The sequence below is a fragment of the Mustela erminea genome, chromosome 17 (assembly GCF_009829155.1).
Source record: "Mustela erminea isolate mMusErm1 chromosome 17, mMusErm1.Pri, whole genome shotgun sequence".
In the NCBI taxonomy this organism is placed as follows: Eukaryota; Metazoa; Chordata; class Mammalia; order Carnivora; family Mustelidae; genus Mustela; species Mustela erminea.
Genome location: NC_045630.1, coordinates 44,668,433 through 44,694,506, shown reverse-complemented (window position 1 = coordinate 44,694,506; position 26,074 = coordinate 44,668,433). Strand labels below are relative to the sequence as shown.

Sequence of the window (26,074 nt, the reverse complement as noted above, 5' to 3'; positions counted from 1 at the left end):
TCTCTCCCCCCCGGGCTCCCAGGGCAAGTGGAACATTCCATTTAAAGGGTGAAACAGGAACAGGTGAGCAGACAGTGCAGAAAAGAGAGAGGACTCAGAGACACGGGGTTGGGGGGAGGAGTGCAGAGCCACCCACGCTGCCCACCTCCACCCCTGCCACCTTCCTACCAACCTGCTCAAGGGCTCCTTGCTTCCTGTGCCCTGACCCCAAAATGCCAGCACAGCAGCACATAGCTCTGCGACACCTTAAAGAGCCAGGTAGGCAGACAACCTCTCAGAACTCCCTGTCCCCTCCCATCTGGGGACCTTCACTTTCCCAACTACCTGGGGCTACTGTGTCCCACGATTCTGGGGGCATCGTTGGCACCGTGCTCTATGTGAATGGTCCCCTCCACCCCCGGGGGTATGCTGAGTCGGTGCCAGCAGATAAGTAGGAGGGCAGAATCAGACACTTTTCTGTGTTCCAGGCAAACAATAGGGACCTTTCCAGGAAGCTCGGGGGAGGGAGTTGACTGTAAGAGGATCCCTGGGTGGATGCTCTGTGGGGTGGCTCCAACAGGTTTCTGTATTTGCTGCTGATTGCTTAATTAGACACCTACATAGTGCTCTCTGCTAATGACCACGTCGCCCAGGGAGATGGTAGATAAAAGGGTGGGTAGCCTGAGAGTGCCGGGTGCCGGCCTCAAGGACAGCTACCTGAGAATGGGGGCAGGAGAGGCAGTGCATCATGGGGTTTCCTTGGGCCAGTCCAGACTAAAGACTAATCAAGAAGAGTGAGTGTCTTCTCTGCCGGGACGGAGAAAAGAAGCAGCGGGCTTGGAGCCCGTTTCTGTCTCCAGCATGCACATCCTGTGTGAGCTTTCAACGCTTGGCTGTGGTTTTGGCCTCTTGAGAAACGGGGAGGGTCATCTCCTGTGTCTAGGCAGTCACCGAGGCCAGATGAGCCCAGGCTTGTGTGCATCTCCGGAGGTAGGCGCTGGGAGGTGGAGAGCGACCAGGTGTGTTTCCAGGCCCCTGCAGGGTAGGTTGGAAAGAGGACCAGGTAGGGTGCAGAAGGGCATCACTGAGCCCTGGGAACTCCAGCCAGACAATCAGGAGCCCCTCGGGGGTTTGAAGCAGAGCTTCGATAATGGGCTGACAGCCTGGTTGCGAACATTTTGGAGCTGCTCAGAGGGTGTGGGAGACGCAAAGCACGCAGGTGATTCTCTGCCGAGGTCTTGGAGGAGTGGCTGGATGCAAGTATTTGTGGTTCCTCGGTGCCTGGCCCCAGCACTCCGCAGCCCATCCTCCCAGAGCTGGGGCTTTTGGGCTGGGGGTCCTAGATTGTACTGGGTGAGCCAGACAAATATTTGCCAAAAGCAGGCTGCGTGGGGAAGATGCCAGGACCCAGGTCAATGTTGTGTTTGTGCCGCCCAAACAATGCCATGCTTCATGGGCTCCCGAATGTCACAGCCCTGTTGGGAGGCGTGGAACCGGGCCCGGTGAGGCCTGGCTGATGGGAAGCACAGGGCTGTGCACTGTGGGGGAGCCGAGGGGATGGCACTCTGCTCCTGGGGGACCTGGGGGGGTGCGGGCATCCCGACTTTGGGCTGACTTTGGCTTCATTCCTGCCATCCCAGGAAGGTCTTAATGCCTCTTGAGGATGGAACTGGAAGGGGCTGCAGGACTGTTGTATGAGGCGATCTCCCCTGTGCTTTTGATGGAAATACTCATTTCTGCCCATTTCAGAGGCAGTGTGGGGTTGGCAAAGATGACCAAATGTCATGGGAACGTGGAGCCTTAGGGGAAAGACTGTGACTTTTGAAGCTGGGCAGGCCTAGATTTGAAGTCTGCCTTTAGAACCTACTAGCTGTGTGACTTTGGGTAAGCTAGCTGACCGCTCTACTGCTCCTTCCCAGGAGCGCAAAATGGGACATTAGGGCCCTCATTGTCATGGGCGATTGTGATGTTTCCCCCAGAAGGAAATAAAACCAGTCCTTTTGCTGCATAACCTCAATGCTTTTATGTTGAAATGCAGGAAAAGGAACTATATTCAGTTTCACTCAATAAACATTTTTTGAGCAAAGGTATTTTTCAATTTCAAAGAGTCAGTGATTTTGTGTCTTTAAGAACCCTTTGGACATCTTGGAAGGAAGAAGTATTTGAAAACTCTATTATATTTGGCCGTTATCATTAGTTTTCGGTTACCCCCTCAGAAAGTCTTTATCTGTTTAGTTCCAGACCTGGAAACAATGCGCGGAGGCAGAAAGTGTGCTTGACCACATTCTGCAGCAGTGGAAAAGGCGGCCCTCAGAAGCAGTGAGCGTCTCATCCCTGTGCAAGTTCAAGTGGCAGGTTCGTCTTTCCTAGGTGCTGGAGAGAGCTTTTCCTGCTTTGGATGGAAGGGCAGATTGCTTAATACTGAGGTCCCCCCTAAACATGGGAGCCTCTGATTCTGAGATCACCCGAATTCCCCAGCTGAGGATCCAGGTTTTCCTCCTGTATTAGGTGAAAGCATGAGTGATTGGGATTAGGGGAAAAGCCCCTCCACCATGGGGCTTCTTGACTTCCTTCTCCAGAGCAGAGCCCCTTTTATTTGGACGAGATTGACTCTAACAGCTTTCCTGGCCCTTAACTGTTCTTCACTATGATCAAAGGCTTTGCGCCTGGGTGCCCTCTTGCCCTGCAACGTGTCTGAGAACCAGCTTCTATTCTGGGTGGATCCTTCCCCTTTGTTCCACACCATCTCTAGTAGGATGGAGGGGTGAACCGTCAAGCAACTATTTATGGCATTCCTGTTAGATGCAAGGCACTGGTGTGAGAGTGGGGAGGGAAGGCAAGGAATGAATAGTCCTAGTCCTGCAAGGGCTTCAGTCTCTCTTCTGGAAACAAGTTTGACCCAAGCTGAAAGTCAGTTGAGGGTAGAAGGCTGTAGGACAGGACAGTGGAGTGCTAGAGGGCAATAGTAGGCATGCTTGGGAGAGGAATAGAAAGCTGGTTGTGGGCTGAGGCACTGGGATAAACTGGGCTTAGTGGATTTTGGGCACCGATTACTATCAGGTGATGGACTTGGGTGGGAGAGAGAAATTTCACGTGGAGGTTACGAGCCTGTTTGCCTGGGAAGGTTCATGCTGACATTGATAGAAGTAAGAGAACTTGGATGGTGAGCCCATTAATAATTGACCGTGTTTGACCTGTGTAGGTTGCAATAGTCAAATGGTACCGAATAGTTTCTGATGAAAGGTTTCCCTCCTGCTCCGTCGTGGATCTGCTCCCAGCGCCCTCCTCAGAGGTGACCCCTGTTATCCGCTTCCCAAGATGCTCTAAGCCGATCTAAGCTAAGATCCACGGACCAAGTCCCACCCACCACCTCATTTGTTATGACCCAAGAGCCAAAAGTAGGGTTTATATTTGAAATGACTGGAAAAAAATAAGATTTTTGATTCATTAAACTCATATGAAGTTCAAGTTGTAGTATCCACAAGTGGAGTCTTGTTTACGACCACACTCAATCATTTGTGCTTATTTGTTTACGCTAATTCATTGATACTCATTTGTTTATACTAATTGATTCATGTTCATTTGTTTATGCTGACTTGTCTACGGATTGTCCACGGCCGCTTTTGTACGACAAAGGCAGAATTAAGGATTTGCAATGGAAACTCTATGGCCCATGAAATATTTACTGGCCCTGAAAATATTTACTTTCTAACCCTTTATATAAAAAGTTTGCTGACCCCAGCTGTGTAGAAAGATACAGATGGTTACAGATTATTTCTTAACCCGCATGGTAGCATATTCAGTTAATCACTCTGCCCCTTGCTATCTTCATTTACTGTATCTTGGTGGCTGTTCCACATCAGTCCTATAATATGATTATTCTATGCCTTGAGTAGGGCATGGGAATCTTAATTTGATTTTAGACGTGCTGAGTTTAAGGCAAAGACTCATTACTCCCAAGGAAAATGCTCAGTATGTGGTTGGGCTCCAGAGGCCTGAGGCTTGGAACGTGGAGGTAGAGATGGGAGAAGCACCTGCGGGGAGGTCTTCCGTGCAAATCTGTGACGTCCGCGCAAATCTGTGACATCAGCCTCTAGCTCAAAGATTTCCCTTTACAGAAGCGAAGCGTCGCGTTCTGAGCACGGTACCGTCAGCTCTGGATGTTAACAGTCAGATGAACATAAAGACCATGAGAAGCATTAAACCAGCACCTGAAGGAACAGTAAATACTACAGGCAACTTAGGGTTACCTTCCCGAGGGAGAGGGAAGCTGGTGACAGGTGGTGTGCGGCATTGAGCGGAGTGGGAGGGCAGTGGATCTTTCTTGGGGCCTCCCCCAGTCCACCCCCTTATACCTGTCACCTTGTTTATATTGTTACTCTCTTGGGTGGTGTATTTTGTCTCATTTCACAACCCAGGAAATTGAGACCCAGCGACGGTAAATGATTTTTTTCTCAATCAATGCTTCAAGTGAATATCTATTTGTATTAAAATGGGATTCCGTCTAATTTTTTTTTTTTCCCATCTGACTTTTAAGTCACCCAAGAAGCCAAATCGGGCGGGAGTCACTCCCCAGCTTTGGCAAGCCATTTCTTCTTCCGGGCCTCAGCTCCTTCATCTGCAAAATGGGGCCGTTGTCCTCATGCTTTCCCTTCTCACTCTCACGTGGCTTAATCCTCTTGTGGGTGAATCGTAAGGTAAAGGGCTGGTTTTGGTAAGAACCAGATGCGGAAAGCCAGAAGAGGAGTAGAGAGGAAGGTGAGTTGAGCAATCAGTATGTGCCGGATTGGTTATCCGGAATCTGATGTTAGGAAAGTGTTCCTTGATGTGGAGGAGTCTAGAGATCTCTGCTCCTAAACTGAGAACTTGCCCATCGCCCCTCTGTCTCGGCCCTGAGGGCCACTTGGGGCAGGGAGAGAGTGGACAGCGCCTGACAGAGCCCTTCCTGTGTCTGCCAGGCTCTGCTTGGCTCCGCTTGGGGTTTCTAGAGGAGCCGCAGCTAGAGGGCTGTCTGAGGTTACCAAGTTGCCGGCAGGGTGGGGAAGGAGTGGGGAGGGAGGGCGGGTGAGCCATCAGACCCCAGGAACCGGGGGTGTGAGTGTGTTTATATAGGACTCAGCCAACCTGCAGTTTCAGATTTCAGACCCCCGCTTTATCAGGAGACTTTCCCCTGGTTTTCAGTCCATGCTGGAGCCGGGAGAGAGCTGACACCAGAGCCGTCCTGGAAGGCTAGGGAAATTCTGGATTCTCCGGCTCTCTCCCTGACTCCTTCCTTCTCATGGGAGCTGTATCGGTCACCCTGGGCAATTTTCTCCAATCTGGAGTGTTGTTTCCTTCCTTCCCAATCAGCTGTCTGCGTCTTCCAGTTGGTTCCTGACTTCTAGCATGGAAGGTAAAATCTGGGGTCCGGGGGCCCTAGGCTAGGAGGAACCGGGCTGCCCAGGCTTCCAGTGCAGAAGGACTGCTGGGAGGGGGGCAGGATGCACATGTTGGGCAAGGAAGAGTGGTTTGCAATGAGTGAGACAGAGAGAAGGCAGGAGGGAGGCAGGAGGGAAGGGGGAGAGAGAAAGAAAGAATGTGTGTGTGGGCGTGTGTATTGGAGGGCACTTCTGTTATATTTGGAAAGCAAATTTTCTTTTCCTTTTTCTTTCATTTAATTCTTTTCTCTACCAACAAATAAGAATGTCCCATGAATGTCCATCTTCCTTGGGAGTCTCCCATCAAAACGTTAGGAAAAACCTTCTGACTTCCAGAATGTGACTGTTTCCTCACTCGGAGGGAGGGGGTCCCAGAGGATGCTTAGGGACATGGGTCTGTCCGGGAGATAGGCATCTAGAGGGCTAATGCCCCCAGAGCCCGCCTTGATTTTTGCAGGTGCTTGGAAGCTAACTGTAAGCGCCGTAGCTGTTTGTGTGGCGGGAAGGTGTCACCGGGGGGGAGGAATTAGCCTGAATCAGGCGAAAGAGCTCAAAGCTGTCAGAGACAAGTGCCAGGAGCCTTTTCTTTTCAGGGTCTCAGAATTGGGCAGGATGCAAGCCAATGCCTGAGGCAAGACGGGGGTGGGGGGGGTTGGCATTCCTCCCGGAAGTGGACATTTGGGTGGGGAGGGGATGGTGGGTGGCAGGTAAGGCTGACTGCATGGGTCTGCCTCCCCAGGATTTGCATGGTGTATCTCAGTGGCCAGGAGCAGAAAGCAGAGCCTACCTCCCACGGGGGCCTGGGGAGTGGGCAGCCTGCCCTGGCTGCTGAGACCTTTTTGTACAGTCATGTCCATGGGCAGCACACGCTTCGAGGGAGGATCCGGCAGGGATGGCGGGAGGGCCAGACCCATGAGCCTGGCGAGAGCCCGGAGGTAGCTTTTGAAAAGCAGATTTAGGGTGATGAGGTAAGCATTGGAAGTGGAGTGTGGTAGAGTGAGCTGGAGGCAGAACATGGAGTAGGTGGGAAGGAATAAAGAGAGGGGCCTGGGGAGTCCTAAGCTCTGGTACCTTCCAGAGCTGCAGGCAACCGAGGAACCTCAGCCCTCAATACAGATATGACCTCCGGCAGGTGAGAGAACGAGGGTTTGTCTACTGACTTCTGAACGAGACAGACGGAGCAGAAGTGATGTGGGCAGGACAAAGGACAGTAAAGACACATTCTCAGCAAGGAAATGGCCTAGTGCAGTTGAATCTGGGATGCAATCACCCAGCTGTTTATTAGGCAATATAATGAATGGGTTGTACAGTATGATTATTTTTGAAACTATGGGCATTTAAAAATTATTTTTATTTGCATCACCATGTACTTCCAAAGAGAATTCCAGTGTCTTTGAATATTTGACAGATGGTGTGATGTGTAATATTGGCCAACAGATAGCAATAACCCTTCCTTTTATTCAGCTGTGCAGAGCTCCCCGGCGCGGAGCATGCTTTCGCAGACACTCTCCCTTTCTGGCTCTGAGTTCAGAAGATGTTTACCAATCGCTTTCCTCTTCTGGGCATGGTGTTAGATACTGAGGTCCAGATGTGGACAAGATCTGGTTCTAGGGGCACCTGGGTGGCCCAGCTGGTTAAGCGCCCAACTTTGATCTTTGGCTCAGTTCTTGATCTCATGGGTGGTGAGAATGAGCCCTGCATCAGGCTCTGCACTCGCCTGGAGTTTGTTTGAAGATTCTCTCTCTCACTGCCCCCCGCACTTGTGCAAGAACATACACTCTCTCTCTCTCTCTTTTTTAAAGATTTTATTTATTTATTTGACAGACAGAGATCACAAGTAGGCAGAGAAGCAGGCAGAGAGAGAGAGGGGGAAGCAGGCTCCCTGCTGAGCAGAGAGCCTGATGTGGGGCTCGATCCCAGGACTCTTTGAGACCATGACCTGAGCCGAAGGCAGAAGCTTTAACCCACTGAGCCACCCAGATGCCCCCACACTCTCTCTCTTTAAAAAAAAAAAGAAGAAAAAAAAAAAAGACCTGGTTCTGTCTTCAAGGGTCTCACAGTCTAACTGCAGTCCCATAAGGAAGATGGAATATCACTCCTACCATATATGCCCCTCAACCACTCACTCACCAGAGACTGCCTTTATCTCTCGGGTAATTCTTGACTCTGTGGGGCAGATTGCCTTCTTCCTTCTTCTCCCTGGCTCATCTTGACAGGCGAGGGGACTGAATAGTCAGGGGCTCCCCAAAACTTGGGACGTTCCACATGGAGATCTATGCTCCCTGAACACTGGGTTTAGGAACATAGCAACCAACATCTGTTCAGGTCTTTGTAGCTGAGAGCGTGTTCCCATAGCATGTTTGTTGATTCCCCCATCTCTTTCCCACATTTGCCCAGCTCAGGTCTCCTGGGAAGGTGCGATCTCTAAACCTCAGGGTCTTCCTCTTAATTTCCAGGCTTCGGCTAAAAGGGGCATAAAGAGGTCATCTGGCCCAATGATGATCAGTTTTGGGTCAGTGACAAGAGTTTTCACCAGTCTGAGGTGAAATGAGAGAAATAGAAAAAACATACTGATTTTTCCCCCCCAGAAAGCAAAATTGTATTCAGTTCAAAGGTTTTTTTTCAGGGACAGAAGATGTTCTTCAATATTTATTCTGGGGTTATGGCTTTTTTATTCTTTTCATGAGCTGGTGGTGAGAGTAGATGGTAGTTGGGTTTTTAAAATGTCCTTATTTGGCAAAATAAAAAAGTTGGCAGCCTCATAGTGGTTCCTTAAATTTCGTTTTTTGAAATTTAACTCGTGCACGAAATCCAAAAATCTTGCCTCCAGGCAGGACCTTCTCCAAACAGATGAGAATCTCCCTGATAACAGCTCTTTTGGGTGGATTCCTGAAAACCCAGACTTGGGCCTTGTCACCACTGTTCTTTCCCTGTGGGTCCTTGGTTCATGATAAACTCATAATGAGTCTTGGTTTTCTCATTTTTAAAAGTTGTGGGAGGGTCTTACCTCCCAGACAAGGCCACGCTCTGGCAAAGGAATGTGCTCTTCCTCTTTATTCCAAGAGTCAGAGTCTCCCTTTTCTGAGGGGCTCCAAGATCAGGCTTTGCCAATTCTTATTCCTGTAGTTATCTTTTGGAAATGATGGAAGTCATTTTCTATCCTTGGAGGAGAGTGGGAATTTGTGGCTTGGATTTTGGGAGCAGCAAGAGGTTTATTTCACATTTGGTCTCCAGTGTTAGTCATACGGAAATACCCCTTTTGGTGGTCAAGAGTTAAGGGCATTTAAACATCTTGCTATGTATGAGTTTTTGAAATGGTGGCTCTTCCTGAACTCACAAGAGTATCCCTGGAACTTTCCTAAATCTACAGGCTCCTGGAACCATGAGCATGTCTGAGTCTTCCACCTTCTGAGGAGTCAGGCCCGGAATAGCAACAAATCTGTGGGAATCCCCAGGCAGCCCCAGCTGCCAGCCTGAGTCATGTGGTTGGATGTGCACATGCGTGCAGACCTGTAGGGGAGAATGCGTGAAAGGGAAAATCAGTTTGAAATCATCCTAGACATTGAGCTAGATGCTCATTTTGAGATTTCTTCTAGGACCCTTTTTCTGAAATCAGATGCCAAGGAGAGAATTTTCTGATTGTCCCCATTTTCATGTTCTGAAACAAGAGCCTTCCTAGCCTAGGAAAGCAGGTTTAACTCAGGCTGTTAAATTTGGGGGAGTGAGTAGCATGGCCTCACTTCAAGCTTGCCTGGGGCAGAGGGAGACACAGAACAAGCTGGTGAAAAACTCGGGAGCCTCAGGTTCTGACCTGGAAGACCAAGGCCAGGTGCATGAAATTCTCCTCTCCAAGAGATTGCTGGGTAGTGACGGGTCAGTAGGACAGTACAGCCCTCCAGAACAGTGCTGGAGAAAAACTCACAGCTGTGACTGACGACAGACACCACAGACCTATTCAAAGTAGCCACAGGGAGAGAGGCAAAGTGATAAAGGACCCAGGAAGTGTCAATTAAAGATCTCTGCCACCTGAGCAGTTTCTGTAAGGTAGAGACCTCCACAGTGTCTGCCTGACGGCTCTACCTGGGTGTGGGGCAGGCAGGTGATGGGGACACAACGGTGGTTCTCTTAGCACATCTCTGGTCACTGGTGATGGTGGCTTTCCTTAGGGAGGCCTTCATGAGGATTTTGTCTTAAACTTTGGATAAATTTGGGACACAGAATCAGAGCGTACAGTCAAACTCCTGGAGATTAGGATCTCTTCTGATGTTCAAGCCCAAAGGGCAGAAGGTGTTAACCACTCATCATGGCTTTTTCTGACTATAAAGGTCAATGGGAACATGACTGGGACCTTCAAGATGTCCCTGTCCTTATCACGGTGAATACTGTGGAAAGCAAGCTCTGGACTCCAAGGCCACCTTTGTCTTCAACTGGCTGCATGGTCTTGGGCAACTCAGTCCGTCTCTGGGCCTCCTGATTCCGCATCTGTCAAATGAGGGAAATGAACTTGATGGCCGTCATCCCACTTAACTCTGCACACCTCAGTTCTCCATCTGATGGACAGCAGGGCCTTTCCCAGAACTTCAGGGAGACTGGTTGCTTCACCAGGTGGAGTCTGCAGGTCCGCATCCAGCAGCTTCACGTCTCTCAGGAGGGTCTGTTGGCTTGAGGTGGCAGGATGAGACAGGTTTTCTTACGACAGCAGATCTGGGGTCAGAACCGAGAAGCCTACTGGGATGACTGAGCCTCAGAATGGGTCAAGTCCTTCATAACCACCAGTAAATCCCTGAAATGCACAGCTGGAGCCTAGAGATCTGAGAGGAGCAACTGCCCAGTATCGTTCACAGTTATTGGCCAGGGCTAGTTTCCAATTGTAAAAGCCCGGGGGCCACGAAACAGCATCAGGAGAAACACACCAAGCCTGTTCCACCACGTGCTGGACGGTCTTGTTTCTCCCCCCAGAGCGGCCCATCTTCATCATCTTTTTCTTCCTTCTTTCAGTCCAACTCTCTGCAAACTTTGGCCCCCTCCATCCCTTCGTGTTCCTTGAGGCTTGGACACTTGTTCCCCTAGGAAGGCCTTTCAGGCGTGGGTTGCACAGGTGGAGCTGTGGGGTGGTAATGGGGTAGAGAGCGGGTGGGAAGTGCAGTGAGGTGGGGAGTTGGGTGATGTGCTTGGAATATTGGGGCATGTCTGTACCTGAATTCCAACCATACAACGACAGCACATGGCCTCTGCCTGCTCGGTTCAGGTGGAAAGACAGCGAATTCTTACAGGCTGATGGGCTGGTCTTTGGATCCTCTCCCTTATCCCATGCCAGCTTGCATTCCAGGGACCCGGCTCAAGGCTGCAGGAACCAGGGACCCAGGAAAGATCCAGATTGGAATAAGACAATAACTCTGGTGGCTCTCCCGAAACCCCTGTCTTCAGGGTCCAGAGGAACAGTATAGACCGTAACTGGTCATCTGAACTCCTACGGCCTGTGGGTAACATGATGCGTGTACTGTATACTACATCAAACCTCAAGCAGGGTCTGGAGCAGCTCCAAAATCAAACATATTAACCTTCCTGCAGCACGGCTTATCTAAAGCATCACATAACTGGGACAAAGAAAAGCTATGAAGACTCTCATGCCAGTTCAGGTCATGCTTTGTTGCTAATTAGGTTCGAGTTAGGTTGGCGTCCGCCATGCATTGAGTTAGGAAAAAATGTTCAACTTTTAGATGTTTGTGTATTTGGGGATGCTGTTAAGGCACTGGGGTTCTGGACTGCCTTGTAGAATCCTATCTGGTGGAATTAGCATTCCCATTTCACAGAGGAGGAAGGTAGGGCTCAGAGAGGATTAGTGACTTGCCTAAGGCCATTCAGCCAATATGGGCAATTTCAGTCCAGAGCTGTCTGCGCCCAGAGCCAGGCTTCTGCCTCCAAGGTATGGCACACTTTACCTCTCTAGCAGCGAGTGAAAGAGAGTTGAGGGTGGGGGTGGGGTGCTCTGACTTTGGCGATGGCCCCAGTGAGGGAAGTGCTTTCTGCCCTCTGATAGGGATCATTTATTGGCTTGTTCTTATTCATACATTGACTTGTGGGATCCCAGTAGGCTACAAGCTCAGAAGAGAGGAAGCTAAAGTTCAATCAACTTTGTGGCTTACAAGAAGAATCCAGCTGGCTTCACAGGGGCTGAAAGAGCCAAGAACAAATGGGGTCAGATTGGGTTTAGCGAGAGAAGCATCATCTGCAGTGGAAACAACCCCCGTGCAGAACCAGAGGAATGCACAGCGCTTCCTGCCTCCCCACCCGTTGCCTGACTGTAGAAGTCTTGCCTCGAGTAAGGACTGGCCTTCCAAGAAGGACTCTCTGGAAGGATCCCAAAGCCCAGATATGGGTGAGAGTGATGTGCAGCTTGAAATAAGAATTCGATTAGGGGGTCTCACTGGTCTTCATTAGCGATGTGAAAAAAGGTCAAATGAAGTGCTAATTTAATCTGCTGAATCATATGCTTTTAACCCTTCATTGGAAAGATGGACATTGGTCCGTTATGCGGGCAATGGCCCCTCCTTCTACTTTCTGTGTGCTGTCAGAGGACAGCTGCGGTGCCTGGGCCATCGCTAGGTCAGATAAGATCTGAACTCCTAAAATCCAGGCACGCAGGTGTCCATGGTGTTCCAGTGAGGAGCCTGCCACCAGCAAACTCTGCTCTGGTAAGGGAGTGGCTGTGCCATGTCCTTCACTAGGAAGATAGCCATTAGGAAGGGTGGTCGGTTTGTTGCCATAGGAACAAGGAACATCTGCTCCAGCAAGATGAGCAACTTCTCTCCAACTAGAGAACAGAAAGGAAAAAAAAAATTCTTAAAGGGACCATTAGCTCATGGTATTGGTGCCAGGGAAGTAGTTTATCTGAAGAAGACCCAAGGGGCAGATCAGACCCCTTGGCCTGAGAGCTCTGTGAGGCTCTGGGGCAGCAAAAGACCCACATTTGCTTTGGAAAATGCAGGAGAACAAAGACAAGATTTTTTTTTTTTCCCTGCCCTGGATAAGGGCTGTCCTCTGAGAACATGTCTCAAAGCTGAGTCGGTTTGTTGGCCCAGAACTCCCCGCCTCCCTCTGTCACCTGCGGCCTTCCTTGGGGATCTTAGCTCCCCTCTGTGGTTTCCGGCTCCCTCCTAAACATCCCAGAAGCTTTTCTAAGCTGAGTAGTAGCAAACTTTCCTGTTTTCTCTGACCCTTACCCTCATCCTTGTCCACTCTGATGGCCTCATCTCCGGGTTGGCCTGGTTTTCTGCGGTCCTTGGGCAAGGATCCCAGTCCCTTTCCTTCTTCCTCCACTTACCTTCCTTTTCTCCTCCTGTTAACCAGCTGCACAGGGCTGATGAGGCGCTGGGTCTTCCAGAAGTCATCTTGCCCCTCTTTCGGGTGTCAGTTAGGACTTCTGGGTACCTGCTTCTGAAGCTACTCAAGACAGCTTAAGCCCCAAAGGGGATTTTATTGTAAGGGTCAGAGAAATGTCTGGATCCCAAGAACAAACGAGAACCAAGAAGCCGAGTGCCACAAGTACGGTGCTGGTTTGCTCTTCTGCCTGTGTTGGCTTCAGTCTTTCCTCTCACTGCAGAGAGACTGCCCAGCTTCATGGTCCGTGTACAGGGTACAAAAGATGGCCTCCAGCGGCTCTCGGGCATGCCGGTGGAGAAGGACTGATCGCTTTTCTCTCTCAGTCCCAGTTCCCAGCCCCGGAGAGAGTTTGGGTTGGGTTGAAACCAGGTGGCTACCCCTGTAAGGAAGCCTGGCATCAGCTTTAGGAACACAGCTGTTACCATGGTGACTATGTGGGTGTTGGGGTGGAGAGAGTTTCTATGAAGGGGGGGTACTTTCTAGTACATGTTAGCCCTTTGTGGGCCTCCAAGCCTAGAGGACCTTGGCTTGAAGACTTGACACACCCCTGACCTCCCTTGTTCATCTCTTGGCCTGCCTGGTCATGGGGACTGGTGGGTACCTAGTCGGTAGGCCAGCAGTACAACTGAAGGCACCCAGGGCATGGTATGACGTCAGTGTCATTCCCTGTGAGTGGGAAAGGCATAGAACCGAACCTAGAAGGCGGGTCAGTCCCCCATCTTACCCACAGGTAACACTCTATCCTTTTAGTGAAGTCCTTTATAAAAGATTTTATTGTTCCATCAGACACCAGGGCGTCAGCATCTAAAAACCTCACAGTCGGAAAGCCCATTACTATTTCTAAACCCAGTTATTCATAATGTAATTGAATCCATTGTCCTTCATTCCATCTTGGGCGTAGGAGGAGGACCGATGCCCACCATCTTGTTTAAGTTAGGATTGAATCAGTGACTATGAAATCATCCTCTCACATGAGAGAATGGGAATTTGGGCCGGGGTATAGGGGATTTGGATTTCTGGCTGGCTGCTGCCCTTTATCGAAATGAACCTCAGAGAAGGGCCGAATTGTACAGGTGCCAAGTGATAGACTCTTTTCACGGCGCTACATCCCTTTTTGTATCCACCCTCCTTCGTGCCTTTCTCTGCCAAACCTCTCCCCTCCATCTGCTGCAATGGCAGACATGGAGCAGAAGTCCTGGGGCTGGAAGGAGCAGAGGGGAGGCAGGCCCCGCTTGGCTCTGCTCTGAGACAGGCCTGTGGGAGGGTATTGGAGAACGGAGCACTTCCCTCTGATCTCGCCTGACTCCCCTGGAGCCTGGGAGGTGGGGGTGTCTCCGAATGGAGCAGAGGGAGGGCCTGCAGGGGCCCAGGAGCCCGGCTATTTCTGTAACATAGAACACATCTGCAGCCAGCCGCAGAGAAGGTCAAACTCTGGGCGCAGGGCTGGAATGCAAGGGGCCAGGCGGCAGGGAGAGCTGTGGTTTCACCCCTGCTGGCAGCTTGGAGGGCCCCTGCAACGCCCTTCCCGGGAAGGTGGGGCTGGTGGGGTGGGGCGGGACTCTGTCTCTGGTGGTGATGGTGTAGGGCATCGGAGGGGATTTGGAGCATAGCGTAAAACCCCAATACCTGTTGCACGGAGGTAGGGAGGAATGTAATTCCAGGTATGGGAGCGATGACTCGTGCTGTCTGCTGTGGGCAGTATCAGGGCAGGCAGAGCACGTGTGAAGGGAAGGCAAAGTCGTGCTAAGGGGAGGCAGGAAGGGTCAGACAAGCACAGGTGAGTGAATGTGTCGGATGCTCAGAGATGCGGACAGGTGTGGGCCCAGCGTACCGTGAGCCGTGCAGTTCAGCTGCAAGACCCTACCTTTCAAGACCCTGTCTAATTTGTATCCATGGCCTTTATCTTGATGAAGTCCCTTCCAGTTGAATAAGCTTCAGACTGTGCAGGAGCAGGCTCAGCCCTGGCATCCCGGTGCACCCATGTACTACCCGGCCCTCATTCCCTTGCTGCCACTGAATTCGCACAGCCCTGTCCTCGAGACCTGCTCCTCCCGGTGTCTTCCGTGCTTCACCCATCCCCACGCAAGCTTGTGTGTGCTTCTCAAGAGTCTGTGTGTAGTTAGAAAGTTGCCCTGGTTCAGCCCTGCCTTTGTCACAGAAAGACCATCTTGGCTAAACGTGACTTGGCCACCCTGCTGTTGACCTGCCTCTCTGTAGCACCTTTGATGAATAATCCGCTGGCCTGTGCTCCTTCTTGCGCTGTGGGTCCTCCCTAGCTGAACCCAGACCTCTGTGATGGGGACAGGGCTCCTGATGGGACATTAGTCCGAGAGAGGGGCTTTTCTCAGAGAACCTGAAGAGCTCTGGTCTCCGTGGCCCCTCTCCGTGCTCTCATTCACGCTCTGGGCAAGGTGATTCTCCGTGTCCTGCCCAGTGGGCTCCAAGGGCCAAGCACTTGCCCGCATTATATCGCTGGATGGGTACAGTACTATAAGCACTAGAATTTGGATCTTCTCCATTAACTCCTGCCCAGTGGTGTAGTCCCTGGAACTGACTTACTTTTCGACTTCCCAGTGTGAGATGACCCAGGAAAACAATATCCGTCTCCCAGTTCAAAGTATGCTAGGGGCAGGCCTCCTCCCACCTGTGATTCTCAGGTGTTGATGATTCTGGCTTCTGAGGATGGGGGAATAAGGGACCACTGCAGATGATCACTTGGGCCGAGGTGCATAGTGGCTTAAAGGCATGGTAGACGAGATTTAGGAACCGCTAAGTGCCATCTGTTGAAGAACTTCTCTAGGAATTATTATTAAGGATCCATTCTTAGGTAGCAACATGCAAAGGGGCTTTATAGTCCAGATTAGGCCATTGTTTCCTATGAGTGAATTGTCCAAGGCAGAGGCATAGATGAGAATGATTTCTGGCATTTACTGGTTATTCACCAGGTTCCCAGCACCTCTCTTAAATTCCCAACCTGTATGATCTCATTTAATCCCATGACAAACCTGCGAGGTAGGTACATATATTACCCCTTTCCACAGATGGGGCAGTGAAGGCACAGAGAGGTCGACTTAGCTGCCCAGAGCCCCTTAGTCAGTCCCTGGTGGAGCCAGGATTGGAACGGGGGCAGTCTGACGCCAGAGCCAAAGTTCTCAAGACTGATGCAGATTCAACTCAGTAAAAATAAACGGAGGGATTAGTTTGTAGGATGATGCATGAGAAGGGAATTTCAAGTTGCACAACTAACATGAAGTGGGACGAGCGCCGGCTTTGGACCGTGTCCTGGGCTGTAATCCCTGCTCTCTCACTGCCTGAGCCTGTCGCTCCAGGCTACTTACCTGACCTCTCAGGTTCCTGCTCCACAGGCAGGATCCCAGTACCGATCCCTGAAAGTGAGGCAGAGAATGTGCTTGGGGAGGTGTTAATTTCCTTTTCGTTTCTGTGCCAGTTGTCAAGTCTTCCTGGGGAGGGTGAGGAGTGATTTGGGAATTCAAAATTAATTCTTGTTTCTGGAGGAAAATGTCCAGCCAGGCCTCCAGTACCCGATCTTTTGGACAAGACTTTCTGCCAACCCCATTTCCTACTGTTCCATCTTGGGACTGCCCTGATTCAGAGGAGAGCTGGGCGGGAGCGAGAGGGGCGGGGGCTTCAGGCAGCTCTCGAGGCTCTCAGGGGCCCATCTTTCTGCATCCTCTTTTTTCCCCTTCTTTTTAAAAACAAGGGTATTCTTTTGCATAACCACTGTACAGATGAACAGATTTAGGGAACTTAACCTCGATGCAGGGCTAGTATCTAACATACAGTCCTCATTTAAATTTTACCAGTCATCCCAATGAAGTCATTAGAATCCAAATCCGGGACCATGTCTCTTTACTCCCCTCTAATCTAGAAGAACTCGCCAGCATTTTTTTTTTTTTTTCTTTTTGGTTATACAAGCCTCGAGGTTTTTTGAAGAGTGCAGGGACCCTCCCTAGCCCTTTCTGGGCCTTGTCCAGTCTTCCCAGCTCCCTCCCAGGTCCTCCTAGCCTCATCCTGGAGCAGGGCTGACTAAGGTGAGGGACAGGGAGTCCCCTGGTTGGTGCAACATTGAAGGGGTGTCACAATACTCAATTATCAAGAGCGGTATTTAAAAAAATCAAATTAGGGCTCTAATTTCTTTCTTTTTCTTTTTCTTTTTTTTTTAAGATTTTATTTATTTATTTGACAGAGAGAGATCACAAGCAGGCAGAGAGGCAGACAGAGAGAGAGGAAGGGAAGCAGGCTCCCTGCTGAGCAGAGAGCCCGATGCGGGACTCGATCCCAGGACCCTGAGATCATGACCTGAGCTGAAGGCAGCGGCTTAACCCACTGAGCCACCCAGGCACCCCTAGGGCTCCAATTTCTTAAAGAACACAGTATCAACAGTTTTAAGTAAAGACAGGATCGGTAGCCCTAGTGCTCAGACAACAGGGAAATTCAGTAATACCCATCCGGTTTCTCTTTAAAACATGTCATTTATCATGGATCTTTTTTTGTCATTTTTATTTTGAAACATATTCCATGAATAAAATATTAATCAATTTTGATCACTGAGTTTTTAGATGGCCCTTACATTTCATGCTCCCTTGCCCTGCAGGGCGGTTTTTCCCTCCTGTCATCCAGTCCTCAGGACAAGGAGAGAGAGAGAGGTGGGGCTCCCAGCGAGCCACTGTTCTTGTGCCCTGGCCATAGTGGAGGAGGAGGGAGGGCGGGGCACAGAGAGTCGAGGAGGGAGAGGTGGGGTACAGAGGCCTGGAGCCCAGCCGGGTCTCTGGCCTGGAGCCCTCTAACAGCTTCCAGCTGCTTCCACACCCACCAGACTTCCTGCCTTGGGAGTGGTGTTTGGTTGTCCCCCTCCCCCATCTCATCAAACGTGTGATCTGATTAGATGCTTGGATCCAGTCATCTCTAACAGTCTCCTCTCTCTCAACACTGCGTGGTTCCCCTTAATCCATCCTCTTCTGACCCTCTGTCTGCTCCTGTTTTCATCCGTCCTGGGAGCCCCTTCCGGCTCTGTAACTGACCACTGTCCAAGAGCAGGCACCTGAGGCAGGGTGAGTACCCCGACTGGTCCACGTTCCATGTTCTGGGAGCTGAGTCGGGGCGGAGGGACACAGGTGGGGGGTCAGCCCTACTAAGGACAGGTCTGTGGCAACAGGAAAGAGCTAAGGACTGAAGTTAAGAGAGCCCACCAAGGTCTAGCTTTCCCTCCCATAGGGCAGGTTGCTTATCTTGGCCAGAACCCTTTATCTCCTGGAACTTCAGGGGTTTTGTTAAAATGGGAGGTGGTAATATTTTTCTGCCTACCTCATGGAATCATAAAAGATCCAAATAAGATAACGGTGAGAATCATCAAGGGTTATACTTCATATTTTCTCTCCTATCATAAGACAAATAATCCCTTATTTTTATTAAGACCATATTCAGATCTGCTACATTATTCTTTTATTTTCTTTTTTTCTCTGCCGCATTATTTGACCTAACTCCGTGAGAGGTGCACAGGCTGATTCAGAGCCCATACGCCTTCCTGCCTTGAACCAGCATTTCTTTCTTTCTTCTTCTTTTTTTTTTTTTTTTAGATTTTTATTTATGTATTTGACAGAGAGCACAAGCCAGGGGAGAGGCAGGCAGAGGGAGGAGCAGGCTCCCGGCTGAGCAAGGAGGAGGAGATGCGGGTTAGATCCCAGGACCCTGGGATCATGACCTGAGCCAAAGGCAGATGCTTAACCCACTGAGCCACCCAGGCGCCCCTTAAACCAGCATTTCTGTCGGACTGGACTAAAGCGGGTCACTTGCAGAGCTGGAGCCCCTGCCTCTCCCCCCACCCCCACCCCACAGCCCATATCCCATCACAATGTGAACAGAACAGGTAACCGAGGAGTAGGTTTTGGGCTGTTTTGTTTTAATATTTCAAATGAAAGTTTTTGTACTTTATGGAGTTATAATTAATGTAAGATAAACTGCATCATCTGTCTAAAGGATAAAAGTTGCTGTGTTTTGTGAAACTACAAGCACAATTCACCCCCTGGTTTCTCTCCTCCTCTCAGAAATCCCTCCCTCTGGCCCCCCTCCCTACCACCTCTGATCTGCGGCCTCTGCAGGTTAGCTCACATTTTAAAATTTCATATAATGGAATCGTAAGTACACATTTTTTAAAAAGATTTTATTTATTTATTTGACAGACAGAGATCACAATTAGGCAGAGAGGCAGGCAGAGAGAGAGGAAGGGAAGCAGGCTCCCTGCTGAGCAGAGAGCCAGATGCGGGGCTCCATTGATCCCAGGACCCTGGGATCATGACCTGAGCTGAAAGCAGGGGCTTTAACCCACTGAGCCACCCAGGTGCCCCTCTATGTTTAACTTTTTAAGAAACTGCTGAACTTTTCCAAAGTGGATGTACCATTTCCATCCTCACCAGCAGTGGATGAGTTCCAATTCACCTACCTTCTTGTCAACACTTGGTATGATTAGTCTTAATTTTAGCTATTCTGGTGGGTGGGTGTAGTGTTGTTTCATTGCGGATTCAATTTGCATTCCCTAATGACTAATGACGTGGAGCATCTTCTCATGTACTTTATTTGACACTGTATATCTTCTTTGGCGGGGTGTCTGTTTAAATCTTTTGCTCATATATTTTTTTATTGTGTTGTTTGCCGCCTTGATGTTTAGTTGTAAAAGTTCTTTGTACATTCTAGATAAAAATCTTACATCAGTTGTATATTTCACAAACATAGCCCCTCAGTTTATGGCTTACCAATTTCTTTTGAAGAGCAGTTTGCTATTTTGGTGAAATCCAATTTATTGATCATTTCTTTAAAGTTGGCGAATTTTGTGTCTTGTTTAAGAAATTTGCCAAGCCAAAAATCACTAAGATTTTTCTCCTATGTTTTCTTCTAGAAATCTTATAGTTGTGGCTCTTACATTTAGATCTTGGTCCATTTTGAGTTAATTTTTTAAGGTAGTGGCAGGGGGCTTGTTTTGTTTTGGCTTTGTTTCATGTTTGGTATATGGATCTCTGTTTTTCCTGTAGCATGTATTAGAAGGTTGTCATTCCCTCAGTGAATTGCTTCTATACTGTTCTGGCAAACCAAATGACTGTATGTGCATAGGTTTACTTCTCGATTCTCTGTTCTGTTCCATTTATGTGTGTGTATGTGTGTGTGTGTGTGTGTATGTATATATCTTTTTTTTTTGTTAAGATTTTATTTATTTATTTGACAGACAGAGATAACAAGTAGGCAGAGAGGCAGGCAGAGAGAGAGGAGGAAGCAGGCTCCCTGCTGAGCAGAGAGCCCTATGTGGGACTTGATCCCAGAACCCTGGGATCACGACTTGAGCCGAAGGCAGAGGCTTTAACCCACTGAGCCACCCAGGCGCCATATATATATATATATATATATATATCTTTATGCCAATACCACATTGTCTTGGTTACTTTAGATTCATAAAAATTCTTGAAGTCAGAGAGTCTAAGACTTATAACTTTGTACTTTTTTTTTCTTAAAGATTTTACTTTTAAGTGATCTCTACATCCAACATGGGACTTGAACTCACAACCCCCAAATTCAAGAGTCAATGCTCCACCGAGCCAGCCAGGCACCCCTAACTTTGTACTTTCTTTTGAAAGATTTTTAGTTATTAGAGGTCCCTTGCATTTCCCTATGAATTTCCCAATCAGTGTGCCAGTGTTTACAAAGAACTTCCAAAGACTGTGTTCAATCTGTAGAAAAATATGGGGAGGATTGATAAACTTAGCTATTGGAGATCCAAGCAAAGTGGATATATCTCTTCTTATTTATATTTTATTTAATTTCTCTCAGCAGTGTCTTATAAATTTTTGTATGTAGGTCTGTCTCCCTCATCTTATGTCAAGATTATTCCTTAAACATTTCATGTTTTTAATCCTATTAGAGATAGTGTTTTAAAAATTTCAGTCTTCATTGTTTGCTGCTAGTATATAGAGGCACTACGGATTTTTCTATATTGAATTTGTATGCTGAGCCCCTCCCCCCTTTTAAAAACTCAGTTTAACAGAGCAGGAGCCTGGAAATACCGAGGTGCTGGGCATTTGCATGATATGATAAGCATTTAAAGAGGCGTGTAACAACATCAGCATCTTTCCCTGTTTTAAGTCAGTAAGTCATTCCAGCAGCAGCCCTGCAGCCAGGTAGCTGGGAGAGGGTGTGTGAGGAGGGGGTGGTATGAATCGGACCCTCCACCGGCAGTGCTCTTCTAGATTTCTGGGGGTGTTCTGGCGATCAGACTGAGTGGGAATGCAGTGCAGCCCCTTTAAGAGACTAGGACCAGGCAGCCAACAAGCCACTGGGAAGGCAGCCCAGGAGATAAGATAAGGCCCCCTGGGCTTACTTCAGCCAGGGTCCTGAGCCACAGTGGCCGGGCTACTGATAGGCAAACAGAAACCAGGGGTGATAAGGAGGAGATGCCGGCACTAGACCCAGGCTGGCAAGGCGCGGAGCAGCCGGCTCACCCACTAGGACCTGAAAAGAGAAGGGGGTATTACTGGTGGGTGTGCCCGGGGACAGCACCTGCATTCTCTTGTGTATCCTATATGTTTTTAAAACCCTAATAGACTATACCTAAAGGCCTTCCACGTGGGAGATGTTCAATAAATATATTGGTTGAGTTCCTTATGTTCTCTCTACTGATAACTTTATGCTCTAGTAAGATGTTCTGATAAGCATCCGAAGGTTTTGAGACTACCTGGTTTCTTGCTCAAGCTAGAAAAATCCTGGCAAGGACTTCCTCTGAAAAGCCCTGAGCTGCTCATTTGCACATATCTGCATAGATTTGCATGTGTCCTACATGTAGATACTTCCATGCTGGATTTAGATTTCCCCAAATCAGAAGCCTATTTTTAAAAGGGATAAAGAGGGGATTTGTCTCCTCATTCCTACCCACCTTTCATCTGCATCCTCTAAACATGCAAAAAAAAAAAAAAAAAAAAATTTCTGCAGCACTGACCTGTGAAGAAGACCACTCGAGCCTGGCATCCTTACTGTAGGTCCAAGCAGCCCTCTGCCTGTCAAGGTATTTCTTTTCTTGGTGTCTCTTCCAATTCCTGGTTCCACTCTCCAAACTCCTGAGTGAGGCAGGGAATTATGAAGGGAAAGAAACGCTCTAGCTAGCCAGCCAGGAGCTGAAATGCCCAGAAGTCTTCACGGATGGTGCCCTGTTACCTAGACAGAGAAGCCAGAGATGTGCGCACCTGCCCGAAAGCCCCTTCCTCTCACTTCCCATCCCAGGGCTTGGGATGCTGGGACTACCTTTGTTCTTCCAGGAGTAAATAAAAATATCATGCCCTCCCCCAGATCCCGGCTCCTCCATTGGCCTGCTAGGCAAATATTTCATAATGTGGGCTCATCCAATTGGGCACCATGCCAGAGCCAAGCGCCTCAGGTTGCCAGTGCGCTCCAATCAGGCGGGGCAGCCTGGGTGGGACTAGAGGGCTCGCGCTCTCCGCATGGGAGGCCGGCATTACTCAGGTGGATGGCATCGATGTGGGAGTTACCACTTTGCCCGGGGCTGGGAAGAGGGGCCAGGGCTGTCCATCAGCCAGCGGGAGGCAGCCCAGCTCCGAAGGGGTTAAGGCTGGTCGGCCTGTGTGGCTGTTAATGATTGCTACCCACCAGGGACCTGGTAAGTATTAAAGGAAACCTTTTCCCTATTCCTGAGTGTGAAAGGAGTCAGAGCGAGAGCGCTTGGAGAGGGACCTCGGAGAAGAGCCAGGGAGTGAGTGGTTATCTGTCGGCGGACTGTTTGGGTGGTTCTGGGACAGGTAAGGGGACTAGATAACCCATTCCGTGCGCTCCAGCAGGCTTTTGTTACAACGCGATACAGATTCTCAGCTTGGGGCCAGATTGCGGATCACGTTGTTTATTAGAAGGAAATGCGGAGGGTTGGTTTCGTCCACGGGGGTGAACGACTTGGCACAGAAGCTGAAGATACAAACCTTTGTCCGTCCTGCTGCCGAGACAATGGTTTTGTGGGGCCGCCCTGTGCACAAAGCTCGAGCGGCTGCTCTTCCTCCCTCTCCGAGCCATTGTCTCGGGAGAGGGGATCTGGAGCTCTGGGCAGAAGCGCCTGGGCCTCCTGTGGGCTGATTTCCCGGGACCAGGCAGAGAGGGCCCAGCCTGAGAAGCCGGGAGAGCTGTGGCTCACCCTTCATCCTTTTTCCTTAGAGTTAGGCGTGGAGAGGGCCAAAGGAGGATCGAACCGGTGGGAGGCGGTGCTGAGAGTTGGCAGTGGAGGGCGGTGGGGGGCGGCTCTGAAGTCGTTGAGGGAACAAAGTTTGTCATTTGGGAGCCAGACAAATCCAGAAAAAGAGGACCAATTCTGGGGGCTTAGTTATCTCTCCTTCACTTTCTCTCAACTTCCTGTTCAGGTTCTTCCCTCAGGCTCCAAAACCTTAGTGCTCTTTGACCCAGGCACCTGCTGACAAGTCGGGAGCGCATGGGGAATGTGCACCAGAGTTCTGGGTTTTGCTGGAAGGGCAGATGGACTTTTTGCCGCTGGTGGTGGGGTGCGTGTGTGTGTGTGTGTGTGTGTGTGTGTGTGTGTGTACTCACGCATGCACATGTGACAAAAAATGAAAGCCTGCTCTGTCTCCAAAGCAGAAACGTTGACGTGACCCCCCACTTGGCCAGGAGCGCTTTTGTCCCCTGTCTCTTTCTTGGGAGGGGAAAAGTTTCCGTGACATAACGATGATGTTAGGTGGCCCTGGAGGGGTCTGTTGGACAGGAACAGAGAGCTCCCTGTGCCCGTCTGGAAGGCAGATTTGAGAGATAAGCAAACCCAGCCTCCTGGTGGCTTCCAGCGGGCGGGCGCTGCCTCTGGCTGGGCTGCCCACAGGCAAACAGAAACCAGGCCCAAAACGCGGGAGGGGCCAGGCCCCAGACCCAGCAGGGCCAGAGCAAAAGCAGCCAAGTTTCTGGGCACGGGAGCCAAGAAAGGGGGAAGTAGAAATGGGAGGAGCGGGCCACTTGTTGTGTTCTGCCCCAAACTGAGAACTGAGAGACGGAGCCACGACGGGGCACTGGGCCTTTCCGTGCACTTGCTCACATCGCCCACCTGCCCGTGGAGCAGCCGGACCAGCCGGCGCACCGTGTCGGGGGCCTTCCTGGGCGCGCACCTGCACAGGTGCCCCGCGCGTGCAGAGGGGCTTGCTTCAGTGCTTGGCTGGCTGTCCCCATCCTGACACCTAATTTTTGAACGAGGGGCCTGTGCGTTTGTATTTTGCATGGGGAGGCTGGTAAATTCTGTAGGTTGTCTTCTCCCCAGGCCCAGCCAGGATTTGCAACAGCCACCGAGCTGCTCACCTGTTACTCAAGTGTCACTTCCCAAGACGGGCTTCTGTCCTGGCCAGGAACAGCACAGCATCCTTCTCCCTCCCCTCCTCGAACTCCCCTCCATTCAGTTCTTCTTGTGGCAGCTTCTTGCCTAGTGACTGCATGGCAGGGGGACAGGGGTGGGGACAGCAGTGCCCCTTACCTGATTCCCTCCTCCCTGTCTCCCTCTTCCCTTTCCTCCACAGGCCCCCCTCTTTCCTTTACCTGGGCTCTAGGCTGGGGTCTAGGCTTGGGAGGGCCTCTCCCCTTCCTCAGAGACCTTCTTCCCTTCTCTGGGCCTGGGAGATTAATGAGTGCGCCCTGGCACCTGCTTCATGTGCTGTTTGCTTAGGAACAGACTGTTTCCCTGCAATTACCACGGGCTGCAGGTCTGGGTGGTGGGGTGGGGGTTGGGGAGGTGCAGGGGAAGGAAGACTCCCACACCCGCTGTCCCTGGTGGCAGTCCCTCTAGCTTTCCCCTTCGTGGTGGCTTTTCCTGCTCTAGACCAGAGGACCCTGCAGACAACCTCTTTTCTCCCCACCAGCCTCTGCCAAGTTGGCCAGTGCAGGAAGGAAAAGGAAGGCCGGGGAGGAACAGGTCCCCCATTCTTCCCCCCTTTACCACCTCCCCTCTCCCCATCAGCTGGAGCTGCTGTACAACCTTCCCAGAAAGGCCTCCCCAAGCCTGCCCCCAACAGGGCTGTCAACAACAATATTTTCAAAACTTGGAGGGGAGTCTTAATGCCTATGACTTAAAAACGATGGGTTACCCAAATTAATTTTGATGCGACTTTGAGATGTATCATTTTGCTTTACAATGTTTTTAACTCTGTTGTTGGTGGCCGCGGATTCCCTTCTTCTTGGTTTAGCTGACGGCTAGAAGGGCACATGTGTCCCCTGAGGACCCTGAGCAGTTATCAGCTGGTAGACCGACAAACGGGCTTGGAAGTAAATGTTTCAGAGGATCAAAAAATATTAGAGCTGGAAAGCGGCTTGTAGAACCTCTAGGCCCACGCTGTCCGATAGACTGTTCCACAGTGGTGGGATGCGCTGTGACTGTCCTGTCTGATGTGGCCGCCCTGGCTGCTGTGACCATCAAGCCACCCAGTGAGACATGGCTAGCTGAGGAAGTGAAATTTTACTTTTATTTCATTTCATGACTTAAAATGTAAATCGCCACCAATGAGTAATTGTTACTGAATTGGATGGCACCGCTTTGGAATAACACTACTTGTTTTATGTGATTCCTTTATTTTATTAATAATTAAAAACTCAGCTATTTGCTGAGCAATTGTTACGAGCCAAGCATTTTCCTCTGTGCTTTAAATTTGTGCTCTTGTTTAACCCAGCGACTCTAGTATCAGTCCATGTTACAGATGGGGAAACAGACCCAGAAGGAGAAAGTGACCGGTACTGGTCAGTCACAGAGACTCCGGACTCTGACACAACCGCTCATACTCTTTTTCTTAAGGCTAATCCACACATTGTCCACTCTTTGTCTCTGCATGACCGCTGTCTTCAATAAGTCCTTTCCCTTCCAGACCTCATGTTTCCTCCCTGGGATGGCAGATGGCTGTTGCCCTCAGTCCACAGAGGGGGGGATATGGAAATGACTTTTCCTAGGTCCAGCCATTTTCTGGCTGGTTCCCCTGGTGGCCTGTGTTCCCAGACTCCCTCTGGATCCTCCCTACAGCAGACAGCAATCTCGGGAGACTCCTTTGCTCTCAGAGCCCTTGGCAAGCTCATGTACAGGCAAGTTCCAGGCTCCTCAGTCCTGGTGGAAGGAGGTGTTCAGAATTTCCCACAATCCACCTGGGTCCCCCATGCTCATGACTTCTAGTTTAGGAGAGAGGAGCAGCTGAGCCCTCCCTGGGGGGCAGGGGCAGACTCAGCTCCCCACCCCACATCCCGGGGTAGCTGAGGGGAACACCAGA

The 26,074-nt window shown here is 50.1% G+C and overlaps 1 protein-coding gene and 1 long non-coding RNA gene across 23 annotated transcripts in view; one reads left to right on the top strand and one right to left on the bottom strand.

Moving 5' to 3' along the window:
* PLEKHA6 (pleckstrin homology domain containing A6) overlaps positions 1 to 26,074 on the top strand; it is a 139,328-nt gene that overhangs the window by 61,759 nt on the left and 51,495 nt on the right. Inside the window, exons 1-2 of one of the 20 annotated variants that reach the window (XM_032317674.1) lie at positions 58 to 258; positions 2,215 to 2,334. The exons of 12 other annotated variants lie outside the window; for them this stretch is intronic. The gene's annotated coding sequence lies outside the window, so the exon portion shown is untranslated. Of the gene's footprint in view, positions 1 to 57; positions 259 to 2,214; positions 2,335 to 5,061; positions 5,372 to 22,008; positions 22,014 to 22,362; positions 22,453 to 22,501; positions 22,592 to 26,074 lie in introns of those variants that run through there. 7 more of the 20 variants (XM_032317676.1, XM_032317677.1, XM_032317678.1 and 4 more) reach the window with 7 other exon arrangements.
* LOC116576005 lies at positions 20,375 to 24,251 on the bottom strand. 3 transcript variants are annotated; one of them, XR_004280008.1, is made up of 4 exons: positions 24,132 to 24,251; positions 21,993 to 23,080; positions 21,778 to 21,895; positions 20,375 to 21,293 (listed from the first exon to the last, which is right to left on the bottom strand). It is a non-coding gene; the product is annotated as an uncharacterized LOC116576005 (long non-coding RNA). The 3 variants fall into 3 exon arrangements; XR_004280009.1 differs by having other exon boundaries at positions 22,022 to 23,080; XR_004280007.1 differs by having other exon boundaries at positions 21,778 to 23,080.